This window comes from Nannospalax galili, unplaced genomic scaffold (assembly GCF_000622305.1).
Source record: "Nannospalax galili isolate Female #2095 unplaced genomic scaffold, S.galili_v1.0 scaffold454, whole genome shotgun sequence".
Classification (NCBI taxonomy): Eukaryota; Metazoa; Chordata; class Mammalia; order Rodentia; family Spalacidae; genus Nannospalax; species Nannospalax galili.
Window position 1 is genome coordinate 3,234,151 of NW_008334929.1, and position 18,683 is coordinate 3,252,833.

Below are 18,683 nucleotides of genomic sequence, written 5' to 3' on the forward strand. Positions count from 1 at the left end.
TGGTATTTCATTTGTGTACATACGACACACACACACACACACACACACACACACACACACACACTGTTATATATTGACACTATCACAGCTTTTTTTGTTTTTTTTTTTTTCATATCTTCAGATATTATTTTATTTCATTTGTGTACATACGACACACACACACACACACACACACACACACACAGTTTGCTCTCCATAGCCAAAGGTTCCATGTCTGCATATTCAAATAATCATAAATATAAAGTATTAAAATGTCTTTGAGGAACATGTAAAGAACTTTTTTAATTGTCAGTACTCCTCAATCAGGAGAGTAAATCAGCTATTGATAACCTCTGCAGAGTGGGCAGGATGGCTCAGCAGGTAAAAGTGCTTGTGATGACCTGAGTTTGATCCCTGGAACCCACAGTAGAAAAGGGGAACTGAATTCTGGAAGTTGTCCACTGACCATCACCATGTGCTGTGGCATGTATTACACACTACTAATAATTTTTTAAAGTAGCATTTACATTGTATGTAGTAGATGTTTTGAATAAGCTGGTGGTGTTATAAAGAAGATGAGATCCTGCCTGCATTGTCTGCATATACTAACTCATTTTACGTAAGATACTGAAGCATCCATGGATTTTGGTCCTGTGTGGTAGTGAGTAGGAGGAGCAGGTTTGGAACCTATTTGATACCATTTGAATGTGCAGTACATTAATTTACATGTATGTGTTTGGAGGAACATGGAACTGGAATTAGTGTGTTTTTATTCTACAACATTGTGCTCCACTGACTTCTCTCTGTATGTATCCTGCTAATGATCTTTGAATTGAAAACTAAAAATAGATTATGCTAAAATTTTTAACTTAGTATATGCTATTATTTTTTTTAAGAAAAACTTGAAAATGATGACCAAGAGAAAGCACTGCATAGAAATAGCCACGAATACCCAGTGCACTCTACGTAAGTGTTTGGTAAATGCAGGGACTGTGAATTAGGATCTAATACATGCATGTATTCATTTGACTTAATGGGAAGTGAGATGGGCATAATTTTGTTAGAGGGTGAGCAACATGTCAAAGAAACCTTGCCATTTTTCATAATTAGCAATATTTCCTTATAAAGCATGTGGTGCGCATATTTTCTATCCCTCAAATAAACATTAACTAAAGATCAGTGTTGAACATATTGGAAGAAATTGACCTATATGTTCAAGAAACTCACATATGCACCATATGCCATATAAATTTCAATTTCATAATTAACAGAATAAAGCATCACATGTGTAGGAAGGCTTACTCGTGTGAAAAGCATACGGTCTCAGCTCATGGTCTCCACAGGAGTGCTTGTTTGGTGTAGATCAGAGCGGGGAGGAGGAGAAGGAGAATTTACAGGTCAGTGTCCAGACATCAGCGGTCCTGTGTGAGGTATGCTCCAGCACTCCCCATGCCAGCATGCACCTTAAGAGATGCACACTAAACGATGGCCCGCAGGCTGCTCTCTCCTCACCTCATCATGTCTTAGCTGCATGGAAACAATTGCACACTACCAATCTTGCTTCTGATCGTTGCTGGTGTAAGAAATATTTTGATTCTTAGATTTTTTGTATATTTTTATTGAGTTTTGTGCATTTCTTATAAGAGACCTTAATCAAATTTAGACCCCCCCTCCCCATTTGCAACCCCCCATAGCCCCTGCACTGGATTTAGATTTTTAACCAAATTCACTACTACTTAATTCCTAACTTATTCCTTAGAGTTTTGAGGCTGATTTGCTGGCTTTTCTGCACAGTGATCTGAAGTTATAGGTAAAGGAGACACTGTTTTAGCTACAGTTTTAAATAGTCATAATATTCTTAGTAATAATTGTAACTTAGCCAAATCTTTATGACTTAAAATCTATTTATTTAGAATTTTATTTTGGAAGTGATTTCTTATAGAAATCTTTAAAACATCTCCTGATAAAAAGAGTACATACATGATATTTTATAGAATTGACACTTGTAAATTAAAAGTTAAGCTTGACTTATTTCTTTTTTATATTTTATTTATAGTTTTTATTATGTGTATGAATGTATTGCCTGCAGGTAGGTAGATGCACCCATGATGTGCAATGTCTGCAGAGGTCAGAAGAAGGCATCAGATCCCCTGGAACTGGAGTTAGGGAAGGCTGTCAGCTGCCATGTGGGTGCTGGTAATCAAACCTGGGTCCTCTGAAAGAGCAGCCAGTGCTCTTAACTACGGAGATAGCTCTCTAGCCCTGTCGACTTATTTCTAAAATTGAAAAATTCTTCAAATATCTGGAAATTCATGAGAGAAAAACTTTGTTTGACGTTGAGTTTTACTATCTGCATTTTTAAAATGGTGTAGAACCTCATTCCCAGCTGAGCATGGTGGCACATTCCTGTAACCAGGGAGGTGGAGAATGAGGACCAACTACAGCTGTACAGTGAAGTCAAGTCAGCCTGGTCTCTTAAGGATCGCGAGGGCTCCATGACACCATGCTTCAAACGAACAGCAACAAAAAACTCTACAAACAAAAGAACCTGAGTGTGATCCCGGCACTCACATAGAAAGCTCACTGCATTGGTGCACACTCGTAATCCAGCACTGGGAAAGTAGAGAGAGAATCTCTGGGCTCACTGGCCAGCTAACTTTCCCACCTTGACATAGTATTTCTGAACCCTCAGTTTTAAAAAACTCTTCATGTAATTCTAAGTTGAACCCAAGTTTTTAAACCATAATTTAGAAAAATAACTTTCAGAAGAAATAAAGTTTAATATTCTGTTACTTATAACCCTTAGGGGCTGTGTTCCTTTGAAAGTATTGCAACTTGTGCAGCCATGTGATTTTGGAATTGGTGAGGTAATGCACATTTTCACATTCTTTCCAATAAAGTTAGTTTGTGATGTCTTATTTTAATATTTACATTTTTTCTTTATTTAGGAATAACTTTTACTTGTAAAATTTCATTTTAAGTAGACTCATATTTTCTTATACTAGAAAAATTATAGCTTAGATTTAGAAAAGAAAAGACCTTTTCAGAAAATATAATGTCTTTATTTGCAACAAAGTCATCTAGATAAAATTAAAATAGTTTCTATTAATGCTGTAAGATTTCTACTGTGATGACAGTGCTTTGAATTTCAGTATGTACTTAGTGAATACAATTAAGTCAAGAATTGAACTGCAGTCTTACTAACTTTATATTCTAAACCATACTACTTTTCCCCTAATACATATGTACTGAATAGTATAAATTCTTTTTTGTATATATTTATTGAATTGAACTTTTGTGTATTTTGTACACAACATCTTAATCATCTTATATTCCCTTCCCCATCGCCACCTCCCCTAGCTCTCCACTGAATTTCATGCACTCTGTCATTTATGGTAAGGCCTATCAAGTCAAGTTAGTGTCCCCAGATGTCCCTCGGTGCAAGTTCATTCACTGGGACCTAGTCAGCCTATCTAGAGTCACTCCCTTGAAGAAGATCAGCTTATTGGCTCTTCCTCACCCAGCAGTAATCAGCTTCCCAATAGTTCTTCAGCTAAGATTGGGGCCTGCTGCCCATTTCTACATTCTATGCTGGGTTTTTGTTTGCTTGAGTTTGCGTGGGTCTTGCACATGGTGACACTACTCTTGTAAGTTCATATGAGTAAGTACCAGTAACCTGTAAGATTCTTATTTCCATATGGTCATGCACCTCCTCCTCTGGCTCTTACAGTCTTTGCTCCCCCTCTTCCACAATGGTCCCTGAGCACTGGGTGGGTGAAGTTTAATATAAGAGTCCTGTCCAAGGACCCACACTCTGTAGACTCTTATTCTCGACACTTTGTCCATTTGTGACCCTTTGAGTTCATTCCATGAGGGTGCTTTTTTTATGAGAATTGAGAGATGCATAAATATTCTTTCTACCCCATGTCCCACTATGTTCCTTGAGCATTAGGTGTAGAAGTTCCATTGTAAATGTGTCACTTAGGGTTGAGTATTTCACAGACACTTAATTTCTGTGTGGGAGTAGTTGTGGAACTCTGTAAATTCTTCATCTGTTGCAAAAGAAGCTTCTTGATGAATGGTGACTGGCATGCTTGTCTGTAAATATAAGGGTTCATATTTAGCACATAGTAAGAAATTACATTTGTCTAGGGATGTGCCAACCTTGGGCTTTTCTCTAAGAACTATGACCTTACCAGGCATGTGTATTTGGCTGTGTTCACAGTACCACACATGAGTTCCCTCCCATTGAGTGGACTTTAAGTCCAATTAGATAGCTGATGATTACCCTCAAGATAAAAGTTCCACACTACCCCAATATAGTTTGATGTGCCACTCATTGTTGTGACTATTAGGCCTTAAAGCTGGGGTTGGACCATCGATTGATCTTCTCTCTTAGAAACTTGCATAGTGCTCTCCAAATCTCTAAGAGCCAGCCTTCAGGGAAGTGGCTTCCAGGTCTGTTCAAGTGCCATTGTTCTGAGTCCTGTGTCTAAAGTATGTTCTGTCTTCAACAATAGGGTCTGATCTTCAAGATCTGGGAGGCAGTCAAGGGCTGTGGCAATAGCCTGTGTCATTTGGGGAGTCTCTTGGACCACCCTGGCCAACAACTCAAAGGGAGGTTTCTCCTATCTGGCACTGTTTCTTGTTATGTAACCTTCAGCTGTACACATGGACTCATGGAGAGATACTGTGTGTGTAATTTTTTAGCAGGTTTGAGCTAACACGTTTCCTTCTGATATTTTTATGCTAGCTAGGTATTCTCCCCTCTCTCCTTATCTAGTTCTCCTCCTCCTTCCCCAGTCAAAGTACCCCCATTTCTCCCTTGATAATACCTCTCTTCTGTGGTCCCTCCTCTCCTGAGCTCTTTCTTCCCCTTTAACCCCATGGTTCCTTTTATGACCATCCCTCTTCCCCTCCTATTTAAATACCTCCATTTTATCCATTTCTCACTTTGTAACATCTGTCTCCTACTGTTCCTCTCTCTCAGCCTCCTGGTTCCATTCCATTTTCCTGGCTCTTGCTGTTACATCAGTATATATGCTCACACATAAGGATTTGGTGCTAGGATCCACAAGTGAGGAAGAACATACATCATTTGTTTTTCTGAGTTATTTCACTTAGTAAAACAGTTTCTAGTTCCATCTACTTTTGAGTAGAACTTCATTGTGTAAATGAACCACATTTTCATTATCTACTCGTCAGGTGAGGGACACTTGGGTTGCTTCCAATTCTTAGCTATTGTGAAAAGAGCAGTAACAGACATGGATGTTCAAGTCTCTGTGCAGTATGTATGTGCAGTAGGATGAGTCCTTTGGCTGTATACCAAGGTGTGGCATGACCATGTCATATGGTAGGGTCATTTTTATGTTTTAAAGAGGTCTCCACACTGCTTTCCGCAGAGGTTCTAGGAGTTTGCAGCCCCACCAGCAGTGGATGAGTGTTCCCCTTTCCCCGCATCCTCTCCAACATTTGGTATCATTTGCTCTCTTGATCTTAGCCAGTCTGACTGGGGTAAGATGAAATCATAAAATAGTTTTAATTTTCATTTCCCTAATTACTAAGGATGTTGAACACTGTTTTAAAGCTGTTTCTTAGTCATCTTTAATTCTTCCTTTGAGAATTCTCTGTACAGATCCATAGCCCATCTTTTAATTGGGTAATTTGTTTCATTCTTTGTTTTTTAGTTCTTTATATATTCTGGATATTAATCTCTGTCAAATGTGTGGCCGGGTCCCACTCTATGGGTTTGCTATCTTATTTTCTTGGTCATTTCTTTTGCTGTACAGAAGCCTTTTAGCTTTTTGAGGTCCCACTTGTCAACTTTTGACCTTAATACCTGATCAGCTGCTGTCTGATTTTGAAAGTCCTTTTCCTACACCTATATCTTGTAGGGCACTGCCTATGTTTTCTTCTGATGGTTTCAAGAGTTTCAGGTTTCACACTGAGGTCTTTGATCCATTTGGAGTTGACTTTTGTACAGGGTGAAAGTCCAATTTCATTCTTCTACAGGTGGAGATCCAGTTTTGCTAGCATCATTTGTTGAAGATACTGTCTTTCCTCCATTGTGTGTTCTTGTCACCATTGTCAAATATCAAGTGGCTGAAATTGCATGTACTCATATTTGAGTCTTCAGTGATGTTCTGATGTGTGTCTGGTTTTGTCCCGGTACCATGCTGTTTTTATGACTATAGCTCTGTAATATAGTTTGAGATCTGGTATGGTAATCCCCCCAGCTCTGCTCTTTGTGCTCAGGATTGCTTTGCTTATTTGGGGTCATTTTTGCTTCTGTATGAATTTTAGGATTTTCCCCCTAATTCTGTGAAGAATGTCCTGGGAATTGCTTTTGGCATGACAGTAAATTTCAGAATATTAATTCTTCCAATCTATGGGCATGGGAGGTCCTTCCATCTCCTAGTGTCTTCCTCAATCTCTTTCTTCAAAGATCAAAGATTTAAAATATAGTTGCAGGAATCTTTACTGTCTTAGATCTAGTCCTAGATTTTTTTTGAGGCTATTGTGAATGGGAGGGTTTCCCTGAATTCTTTCTCTGATTGCTTGTTGTTGGCTACTCATTTTTGTAGATTGATTTTGTAACCTGCCACTTTGCTGAAACTGTTAATCATTTCTAACAGTTTTCTAATGGAATTTTTGAGATATCTTGGGTATATTATATCATCTGCAAATAGTGATAATTTTATCTCTTCTTTTCCAACTAATACTAATTTAATTTCCTTCTCTTGTCTTGCTGCTCTAGAAAGAGTTTCAAGTACTATGTTGAAAAGTAGTGGAGATAGTGGACAGCTTTGTCTGGTTCCTGATTTTAATGGGAATGTTTCCCATTTAGTTTTCCTCCATTTAGAATGATGTTGACCATTGGTTTGTTATACATAGCTTTAATTATGTTGAGGTATGTTCCCTACAGTCTAATTCCCTCTAGGACTTTAGACATAAATGCATTTTGAATTTTGTCAAAGGCTTTTTCTGCATCTATTGAGATAACCGTGTGAATTTTTTATCTTTGAGTCAATTTATATGATTTATAACATTTATTGACTTACATATATTGAACCATCCCTGAATCTCTGGAATAAAGCTGACTTGATCATGGTAGATGATCTTTTTGACATGTGTCTATATGTGGTTTGTAAGTATTTTGTTGAGAATTTTTGTATCTATGTCATTAAGGATATGGTTCTACAATTTTCTTTTTTTTTTTGGTTGTGTCTTTACCTGGTTTTGGTTTTAGAGTGATGTTGGCTTCATAGAAGCAATTTAGGAATTCTCCCTGTTTCTGTCTTTTTGGATAATTTAAGTAGTGTTAATTATAAATCTTTAAATATCTGGTAGAACTCTGCTATGAATCCATTTAGGCCTGGGATTTTTTTAGTTGGAGTTTTTTTTAATTACTGTTTGAATTTCCTTATATATTATGGGTCTGTTTAAGCTGATGATCTCTTCTTGGTTTAACTTTGGTGGTGCCCATGATTTTAGATACCCATGCATTTCTTTTGGTTAACTGAGCTAATGGTCTGTATATCTTATTTAGTTTTCAAAAAACCAGCTATTAGATGCACTGATTCTTTGTATTGTTTTCTTTGTTTCTGTATCATTAATTTCTTCTTTGATTTTCTTATTTCCTTTAGTCTGCTGGGTTTGAGTTTCATTTGTTCTTGCCTTTCCAGAGTCTTGAGTTGCAATGTTAAGTCATTTATTTGTGCTCTTTCTGATTTTTTGACGTAGGCACTTAGTGTTATAAGGTTCCCTCTCAGAACTGCTTTAAAGTGTCCCAGAGGTTTTGTGTTGTATTGTCCTTTTCATTTAGTTCCAGGAATACTTTTATTTCTTTCTTAATTTCATCTTTGACCCATTCATTATTCAGGAGCATGTTGTTTAATATCCATGAATTCACATAGTGACTAGGGCTTCTTCCAGTGTTGATTTTAAGCTTTATTGCTTTGTGATCTGATAGAATGCATGGAATTATTTCAGTTTTTTATTTGTTGAGGTTTGTTTTGTGCCCCAGCATGTGGTCAATTTTAGAAAAAGTTCTTTGGGGTGCTGAATAGAAAGTGAATTCTTTGGTGCTTGAAGAGATTATTCAGTGTATGTCTATTAGGTCCATTTGATGTATGGCATCATTTAATTCCGCTGACTCTCTATTTATTCTTTGTCCAGTTGACCTGTCTATTCAAGACAGTGGATTATTGAAATCCCCTACTATTAATGATTTGGGGTTAATCTATGTCTTAAAATCCTGTAGTACTGTTTTCATGAAATTGGGTGCACCAGAGTTTGGTGCCATGATTGTGATATCTTGTTGGTCAATCATTCCTTTGATTAGAATGAAGTGGTCCTCTTTATCTCTTCTGATTAGTTTTACTTTGAAGTCTGTTTTGTCAGATATTAGAATCGCAATCCCTCCATGTTACTTAGTGCCATTTGCTTGGAATATTTGTTTCCATCCTTTCACCTTAAGGTAGTTCCTGCCCTTGAAGGTAAGATGGGTATCTTGCTGACAACAAAAAGATGGGTTTTGTTTCTTAATTCTTTCAACTAGCCTGTGTCTTTTGACTGGGGAGCTCAGTCCATTGATTTTTGAAATTATTATTGAAAGACGTGTATTGGTTGCCATGGTTTTAATTTCTGTTTGCATTCTTGGTCTCCACAACTATACTTTTATTTAGTTTTTTTTCTGCTGCCTCTTATAGTCATCCCTTTCTTCAGTCCTTTGTATTGCTTTGAGTATTTTCTGAAAAGCTGGTTTGTTGGATGAGTTCTTTCAGCTTTTTGTGTCATGGAAGGTTTTTCTTTCCCCTTCAACTATAATAGACAGTTTTTCTGGGTGAAGTATTTTGGGTTTGCATGGAGGTCATTTAGAACTGGGAATACTTTGGTCCACACTCTTCTGTCTTTCATAGTTTGCACTGAAAAGTCAGCTGTAATTCTGATAGGGTTTACCTTATATGTGGTTTACTGTTTTCCTCATGCAGATTTCCATATTCTCTTGTTAATCTATACGTTTAGTTTTTTATTACTATGATACTTCATGGGGAATTTCTTTTCTTGTCCTGTGTATTTGGTGTTCTGTGTGCTTCTTGTATTTGTATGGATACATCTTTCCTTAATTTTGTGAAAAAGTTTTTCTACAATCCTGCTGAAGATCTGGTCAATACCATTTACCTGAGAGTCTTCTCCTTCTTCTATGCATATGATGCATAAATTTGGTCCTTTTGTGGTGTTCCATTTCCTGCACAATCCATTTCTGTGTTTTTAATTTTTTCATAGTCTTTGCTTGAGCAGTCTAATTCTTCAACTTTATTCAAGCTTGATACTCTATTTTCCATTTCATTCTTTTATTGGTGAAGCTTTCTCTTGTCATTTCAAATTGGCTTGATGTTAGCACCTCCTTCTTCATTTCAGCTTGAGTTTTCTTCAGTATTTCTCTATCTTTTGTGAATTCAATCAGAAGTTTATCCAAGTCTTCTTTTAGTTCTTTAAGCTGTTTGTGTGTTCTTTAAATTCGTTGACTTCACTGATTATGTTTATGATTGTTCTTTTAAATTCTGTGTCCTGGGTTATCTCTAGGGGGTTCTCCTTTTAGAACTCTTGTATATGACTGATAGTGTCTAGTGGGAACATGTTATTTTGTTTTCTCATATCATTATTTTCTGTTGTGGTTTTGGCATGTGGATTTCTTTTGCTGCTTATGAGCATGGTAAGGAACTCAGGCTTTTCTTTGTTAAGTTGAAGTCTGATTCTGTTTGTATTATTGATGTACTTTGGTTGCTTTATGATTAGTGAAAGCTGGTTGGTTTGGGATTCAGGTTCTCTCTTTTAACTTGATGCTGGAGGGACCAAATGACTATAGTCTGGCTATTCCAGAGCTCTCTTAGGAGGGTAAACCCGCCCTGTCTAGTTAGCAACACTTCAGAAGCCTCAGAGGGGGAGTGTCACGGTTCAGGGAGAGGAGATAGAAGTGCCCATGCCCACTAGTCAGCAGGGAAGCCTAAGCCCTGAGCAGTAGGAAGGACTGCAGTTGGCCCAGTGCAGGGGTGGCCACAGAGTGATTCCCAATCACAGAGTGATTTGGGAAGTTCAGCAAGGCCAGAAGCCCCAAGACTCAAGTCAGGCAGTCTCCCAGGATCTGGGCTCTACTAGCCAGCAGGGTAGCCTGGCCCTGGGCAATGGGAGGGACTGCAGGTGCTCCCAAAGTAAGCAGATGGGCACAGCATGATTTGGGAAACTCAGTACCTGGAGGCCCAAGTCAATCATGAGAGTGGGAGGAACTTCAGGGAACTGGGCATGTGTGATTTTGGAAGCTCACCACTCAGAGACCTGGTCAGGCACTCTCTATTATCAATTCCTAATAGACACTTACTGAGTGTCTTCTGTACACTAAGCTTTGAGACTAAAATGGTATGCAAGAAGGTATTTTTCCCCCTTCTTGAATATTGCATTCTGAATTCACTATCCTCTGCAAGGTACAGAGACAAAAGAATATGGAATCTACCTTTAAGATGCTTCTTCTAGCAACTATGCAGGCATAGAAAATGCACTGTGTATAGATGAATGGCTGCCATTGAATTTTACCGAGGACATTGGATAGTTAATAGGAAGATGTGGTAGAGAAGGAGGAGATATATCTAAGCACAGTTATCAGAGTTTACTGAATGCATAAAATATCTAGGGGAAAAAAGTAACAGAAAGTGAGATATGGGTGTATGCTGTTTTACAAACGTCAAGCACCTTATTATCTAACTATTGTTATTGGTAGTGCTTATAAATTACAAGGGTTGTTAGATTGGTGTTTTACTTTACTTCTCTTTTGCTGTGATAAAATACCATAACCAAAATCAACTTGGGGGAGTTGACTTACAGGTTGCAACCTATCATCAAGGGAAGACTAAGCAGGAACTCAAGGAAGGAACCTGGGGGCAGAAACTGAAGCAGAGAGCACAGAGGAGTGCTCTTAACTGCCTCGCTACTCCAGCTTGCTCCTCTACCATCCTTCAGCCCAGACCTACTCACACAGGGATGGCACTGCCCACAGTGGGATTGGGCCTCCGTATCAATCAGTGATCAAGAAAATGCCCCACAAATATACCCATAGGCCAGTATGACAGAGGAAATTCCTCAATGGATGTTTCCTTTTTCCAGATGATTTTAGTTTGTGTCAGGTTGACAAAGACAAAAGATAATTCTGGACAGTACAGAGGGCCAAGTTAGCACTTTAACTTCCTATCACTGGAGTCTCACTAAAAAATAGAGGAGTATGATTTTATTAGAATATTAAAAGGTTGACCATTACAACAGAGATTTGGTAAGCAGAAAATCTAAAGGCTTTCAAAGATGTTTTAGTCAGCTTTGTCAACTTGTCACAGCCTAGAGTCATCTAAGAGGAAAGCCTTGATTAAAGATTAAAGAATTGCCTAGAACAGATTGACCTATGGAAATGTCTGTTAAGGGGTCTTCTTGATTATTAATTGATGTAGGAAGATCTAGCCCACTGTGGGCAGCACCATCCCTAAATATGGGGTGATGGGCTATATAAGAAAGCTAGCTAGGCATGAACCTGAAAGAAAGCTAGCAAGCAGTGTTCCTCCATGGGTCTTGCCTCCAGGTTCCTGCTTTTGAGTTCCTTCCCTGACTTCCCTCAGTGATGGACTGTGGCCTAGAAATGTAAGCCAAGAAAACCCTTTCCTCCCAAGTTGCTTTTGGTCAGAGTGCTTCATATAACTACGGAGTGAAAGTGAAATACAGGGCAAGACATATGAGATCTTTTTTTAAAAGACATACATTTTTGAATTTTAATATTTCTTTTGTGTGTTCATGTGTATGTGTGTGTACATGCTGTATATGTATGTGTGTATGATGGGAGTGGGGAACTTGTGCCACAGTACATGTGTAGAGGTCACAGTGCAACTCTGTGGATTGGTTCTCTTTTTACCTTGATGTGAGTGCCAGGGGTTGAACTTAGGTTGTCAGGCTTGCCCAGCAAGCACTTTACTAGCTGAGCCATCTTACCAGCCTCAATAACCAGTTCTTGAAGTTGTTCAGTGGCAGTAAGGGTAGAAAGGAGATTTAGATGGAGACTTTTGTGCCTGGGTTGGAAATAATGTACATCACTTCTGTTTCTGACCACAAATGAAAATTTCTGCATCAAGCTCAAGAGAGACTTAGCAGTGCGGTGTAGCTAAATGTCCAAGAGGAAAGGGAGTCAGGGTTAGTAAACAGCTAACAGCTTCTCCTCTACTCTCCTAATTCTCCCAGTGGAGAATTCGTAGAAACTACTTCAAGTCCATGCAGACATAAGTACGTGCTGAGCCATGACAGACTTAGAACTGTAGCAGAGAGAGATTTGTGGTCACATTCTCTAGTCAAAGTTAATTACCACCCCTAAAACAGCAAAAAAAAACGAGTGGCTTAACTTATTTTAAGTTTGTGGAAACTAGGAAACACTCTGGGTTTAAGAAATAAAGAAAAAATGGAAATAAGTACATAAAACATGGTGAAATTAAAACTAATTGTGAGTGCTGTAGAAAATTATAAATCTAGGCTTCGATTATACTTCTAGAAGGAAAAGTAAACAACTGATATTTAGCCTAAAAATCATAAAAATGCAACAGAATAAATTCCAAATTACTTTGTCTTTTTTCAATTACACGTACAGTGATAACGTGAAGCTTTTCATTTTTGTCAGTGATTTATTTCTTAAAAAGTGCCTGTTCTTGTTGTTTCTAAAACAATTTGAATTTCATTTTATTGTCTGATAACATTTTCTTTGTGAAATTCTCTTTGTTGAATGAAAATAATATAAAAGAAAATTATTATAAAGTAAATTAGTAGTGTTGGTTGGATACAGATAATGAATATAATGAATACTTTGGAACTGTTAAAATCTTGATTTTTTTTCCCCCTAGACTCTGATGGAAGAAGGAGGAGCTTGTTTTTCAAAAGGGAGCTTGATGTCTACTGAGAAAATTTGTCAGGGTAACTATATGTTAACTTGTTGTTTTTAACTCTTTGAGAATCTCCTACATGAGTACTGTGTTAGCATCAGCCCTGCCCTCTGCTCCCCTTAACTATTACTGCACATACATGCACTTTGATAAATATGCATAAGTATATGTACATACATATAATACACTGAGTCCATGTAGTGTGCTTGTGTGTGCATGTGTTAACAGCTGCCACTTGGGATTAGATAACTTTATTACTTTTATAAAGCTATCAATGAAGTAGAAATCAAATTTAAAATGTTCTAAAGATTTAACCAACATTTAAAATATTTTAGAATAGACTTGTAATGCAACTGACTCCTTAAAATTGCTCTTTTCTTTTATAAATTTTCATGATGTGCATACCTAATGTGAATGCACAATTTAACATGTAATGGAACAGATATTATTGTTCTCAACTATGTAGCTTGAGATACAATATAAACTGTACTTTAGAAATAAAGTCCCTAATTGTGTTTCCTCTTATGCCCCCTAGAGGTAACTATTGTCCTGATTTTTTTCTTTCTCCCTTTTTTATTCTTTGAGAAGTTCATTCAATGTATTTTGATCATATTCAGACACTCCCACAGCTCCTCCCAGACCCTCTCTGCTTCTTTAAAAACCCGTCCGATCCAGTTTGTGCTTTCCATACGCTCTTGATGTAGAGCCCTAGACACCTGCCAGGCTTCACCCTCCCAGGAGCCTCCGCTTCTCAAAGCTGACTCTCCCTCTTCTGGAAGCCATCAGTTGCCATGTTGCCTCATCATAACTACCCGCCCTCTCCGTGCTGGGACTTCTGTCTGGCTTGAGCTTGTGCTGCTCTTGTGCATGCTGTCAAAACTGCTGAGTTGACACACATGACTGCCTTGCTGTGCTTGGGAAACTGCCTCATTGTCCTGCGCAGCCTCTGGCTCCTTTTTCCACCCACTTGGACAGTGATCCCTGAGTGTTGTGGGGAAGGGTGTGATATCAATGTGTCATTTAGGGCTAAGCACCCTGCAGTCTTATTTTCTGCATGGTGATCAGGTGTGGGTCTCTATGCTAATCTCCATCTACTGCAAAAAGAAGCTTCTCTGATGTAGGTTGAGAAGCACTAATCTGTAGGAATAATAATAAGTCATAAATAGGTTTAATAACATGTCCATTTAGCAAAATACTAGTAGTAGTTCTACTACTACGCTAGGGCTTAGGGCCTGAATAACCACAGGTTCTCAGTCCTGATAATGGTGTCAGGTATGACACCATCTTGTGAAGCCAGCCTTAAGTCCAGTCAGACTGTTTGGTTACTCCCATGACATTCAGTCTACCGGTGGGCATGTCGTGACAGGTTGGTCCTTCTTGTAGCTCACAGGGTTCATGTCTAGGTAATGTTGAAGTTTCCTTTTCTCCTCTGATAGCACGCCTAGCGCCTTCTAGCACCATTAGCACCATGAAAGCTAGCCAGTAGGAATGACGCTTCAAGGTCAGTACCAGCTGTGTTCTCCATGTTCTTTCTATGACTCAAGAATGTGGTGTCTTCAGCAATAGGGTCTCACCATCATGTTCTGGAGGGTAACCAAGAGCAATGGCAATAACATGTAATGTCTAAGGGGAGGTCTGTGGGATGCCACTGACCAACAACTCCAAAAGACGTAACCCAGGCCTCTAGATGCTGTCATACCCTTTTCCATTGCTTGATTCCAAATTTTTACTTGTTGAAGAAGCTGTACATTTTTCTACAGCCTTCCCTTTTTGCTCAGTACTAGGTTTTAAGGTTCATCTACTTTGACAGTTGTGGCTTTAAAAAATTATTTTTATTGCTGTGCAGCATTCTGTGCATGAATGTGCCTCAGTTTATTTATGCATATCTTCTGTCAGTGGCTACTTGAGATCATCTGCAGTATTTTGTCCTTTACTATATTGATTATTCTTGATATTTCTTTGGCACACAAATATAAAACGTTTCTTTCAGGTGTATTTCTAGAAACAGAATCATCATTTCCTAGTCTGTATATTTTCACCTTTTTATTTCCCAGAGGCTTGGTGCCTCTTTAGCGTTCTAGCAGCAGCAGGTTAACGCCTTAGCCATGTCCCCTCACCTATGCAATGTCAGTCTTTGATCATTATTGGCAATCTAGCATCCCACTGTGACTTTAATTTTTTATTTCTTTGATTGCTAATTAGAGTAACTGGTGAAATTTCCTGTCTTTGGCCATGTTACTTTGTTTTGATTTTTGAGAAAAGATCTCACTATAGCCCACAATCACCTCCAACTCTCATTCTGTCTCACCCTCTCAAGTGCTGGAAAATAGTTGCACACCACCACACCCAGCTGCCCATGCTTCTTCCCAGATGTTTTGTTCTATTAAGGAAAGGGTTTTTCATGTATCTGTACCTGGCTTTATCTGTTGTGTCCTGTTTAGCTTTCAAATCCTGGATACTAATTGCATGTAAGTTTGTCTACAACAGATACTTAATATTTGAGTGATGTTTTCACTGTGAACTGACTCTTTATGGATGAAAGCTTCACTCCCACCAGGCATATGTTAAGGCCTCTGTTCTAGTTTTCTAGTCTTCTTGGATACCGAGACCTTTACGAACATTTTTATTTATTTATTTTGGTTTTGGGTTTCACTACTGTGCACTGTTTCTGTTGGTCTTTGTCCACACTCCTCTCCCTGCTCCCCTCCCACTGGCCCTCTCTCCCAAGTAGCCCTCTTTGAGCTTTCATGTCACATACGTGTGTGACTCCCTTCCACCTGCAAATACTGTAATTGCGTGTTCCTTTATGACTGAGTAAAATTAGTTCACATCTTTATCATCTCTTCATCACTGATGGGCACCGAGGCTAGGTCTGTTTCCTAGTGCAGCAATAACAGATGTGCAGGCATCTGTGTGATAGAACAGAGTTCTCTGGGAATGGACTTAGGAGTGGCTTAGCTAGTTCATACGATAGTTCTGTTCTCAGGTTTCTGAGAAACTTCATGCTCATTTCCATAGTGGTTTCCCAAGTTTGCGTTCCCACCAGCGGGAAAGGATTCCTCTTTTCCCATATCCTCACCAGCATTTGTTGTTCTTGATGTTAGGCCATTCTGACTAGAGTAAAATGGAATCTCAAAAGAGTTTTAATTTATGTTTTCCTAACGGCTAGGGATGCTGAACACTTACACTATTTACTGGCCATTCATGTTTCTTTTTCTGACAACTATCTATCTGTTCAGCTCTTTGGCCCATTTATTAGCTGGATGATTTGTGAGGACTTTTGGGTTGGGGGCTTTGGTGTTTTGATGTTTAATTTTGGCTGTTCTATATACGTGTGTTAGAAGTATAACTGGCAGAGATTTTTTTCCACTCTGTGTGGCAGTTTCTTCATTTTTCTGGTAGTTTCTTTTGCTTTGAGGAATTTTATTTCATGGAGATTTTTATTTGCCAATTCTTTGGGTCATTTCTCGTGCTGTTGGGACACTTTTCAGACAGTTTTTTGCCTATATCTGTATCCTGAAGCATTTTCCTTGTGTTTTCCTATGGCAGTTTCACTGGTTCAGATTTTCCATTAATTATCTCAGATTCATTTTGAATTGGCTTTCATGCAGGGTGAAAGATGTGCATCTAATTTCATTCTTCTGCATGTAGACATCCAGTTTTCCCAGCATTATTTGTTGAACTGTTTCTCCAGTGTATGTTTTTGATACCTTTGCTAAAAATTAGGCAGTTATAGAAATAAACATGCATTTATTTCTGTGTCCTTTATTTGATTTGCTATATCTACCATGAGGGTACGTGCATGCGTGTGTGTGTGTGTGTGTGTGTGTGTGTGTGTGTGTGTGTGTGTGTATTTGTCAATACCATACTGTCTTTGTTGCTCTGGCTCTGTGGCATAGTTTAATACTAGGTGCTGTGACACCTCAAGCATCGTTCCTTCTGCTTAGGATTGCTTTGACTACTCAGGGTCCTTGTACTTCCACGTGGATTTTAGGATTGTTTATTCCAGGTCTGTAAAGAACTACTGTAATGTTAGTGGAGTGTGTGTTGAATCTGTAGCCATTTTCTCAATATTAATTCTGCCAGTCTGTGCGCACAGAAGGTCTCCATCGTGTAGCATCTTCAGCTTCTTTCTTCAGCCTTCTAAAAATTTCAGCCTGGAAATCTTTCATCTCCTTGATTATATCTATTCCTAGTTGTTTTTGTATCTTGACTTTACTCTTTAAAATATTTTTATTGTTTTTATGAATTTCATATAATAGTTCTTTTTTTAATGTGTATGAGCATATTGCCTGCATGTGTATAAGTGCACCTGTGTTGTGCAATGCCCTCAGAGGTCAGAAGAGGGTGTCATATTCCCCTGGAACTGGAGTTAGGATGGTTGTTAGCCACCATGTGAGTGCTGGATGTCGAACCTGCAGAAGTGCAAGAACAGTCAGTGCTCTTAACCACGGAGCCACCTCTCCAGCCCACATTTCATGTAGTAGTTCTTAATCAAATCTATACCCCTTTCCCCATCCATGCTCCCTATAGTCGCCCCACCAGATTTCATGCATTCTGTCATATATGCTAAGCCCTATCCTGTCAAGCATTTGTATCCAGATGTCTTTTGGTGCACGTTCATTCACTGGAGTCTAGTCAGCCTATCTAGAGATCCTAAAGAAAATTTATTGTCCCCCACCCAGCAGTGATCAGTTACCAATAGTTCCTAGGCTAGGGTTGGGGTCTGCTCCCCATTTTACTCTTTATGTGCTGGTTTTTGTCTGACTGAAGCAGCATGGGTCTTGTGCCTACTGTCACAATTGCTGAAGTTCATATGAGCAAGTTTCCAGTGGCCTGAAAGCCTCTGTTTCCTTATGATCGTGCATCAATCCTGACTCTTACAGTCTTTCCTCCCCTACTTCCACAATGGTTCCTAAGCTGTGGATGGGTAAGCTTTATTACAGGAGTCGTATCCAGGAACACACTCTCTGCAGTCTCTTATTCTCTAAAACTTAGCCTATTGTGGCCTTCTGTGTGCATCACACTCTGCTGTATAAGGAAGCTTCACTGGTGAGAGTTAAAGGATGTATTAATGTTTTCTCTACCCCTCATTCCACTGTGTTCCATGAGCCTTAGGCTCCACTGTAGATGTATCAGTTAGGGATGGGCATCTCTCAGACATATATTTTTTGTGTGTGACCAATTGCGGAACTCTGTAATGCCTCCATCTGTTGTAAAAAGAAGCTTCTTTGATTAGTGGTGTACATTACACTTGTTTGGAAATATAAGGATTCATATTAATATACAGTAAGAAATTTCATTTGTCTAGAAATACAACAGAGACAGGGTTTACTCTAGGATTTATGACTCTCCAGCAATGTGTATTTGGCTACAACTACAGTGCCACCCATGAGCTCCTGCCCATTGAGAGGGCTTTAAGTTCAATTAGATAGCTGTTCATTACCCAATGAAAAGATGGGCTAAGGACTGACAGAGAGTTCTTAAATAAAGAAATAAAAATGGCTAAGAAACACCTTAAAAGAGCTTAACATCCTTAGTAATAAGAGAAATGCAGATCAAAATCACTTTAAGATTCCATCTTACCCCAGTCAGACTGGCTAAGATCATGAGACTAAGAGAAACCAGCTGGGCATGGTGGCGCATGCTTGTAGTCCCAGCACTTGGGAGGCAGAGGCAGGTGGATCTCTGTGAGTCAAGGCCAGCCTGGTCTACATAGTGAGTTCCAGGACAGCTTGGGGC

At 38.8% G+C, this 18,683-nt stretch overlaps 1 protein-coding gene across 1 annotated transcript in view; it reads left to right on the forward strand.

Annotated features, from left to right (window-relative positions):
- Positions 1–18,683, forward strand: part of CUNH12orf40 (chromosome unknown C12orf40 homolog) — a 72,040-nt gene that overhangs the window by 46,766 nt on the left and 6,591 nt on the right. The gene's annotated exons all lie outside the window — the stretch shown is intronic.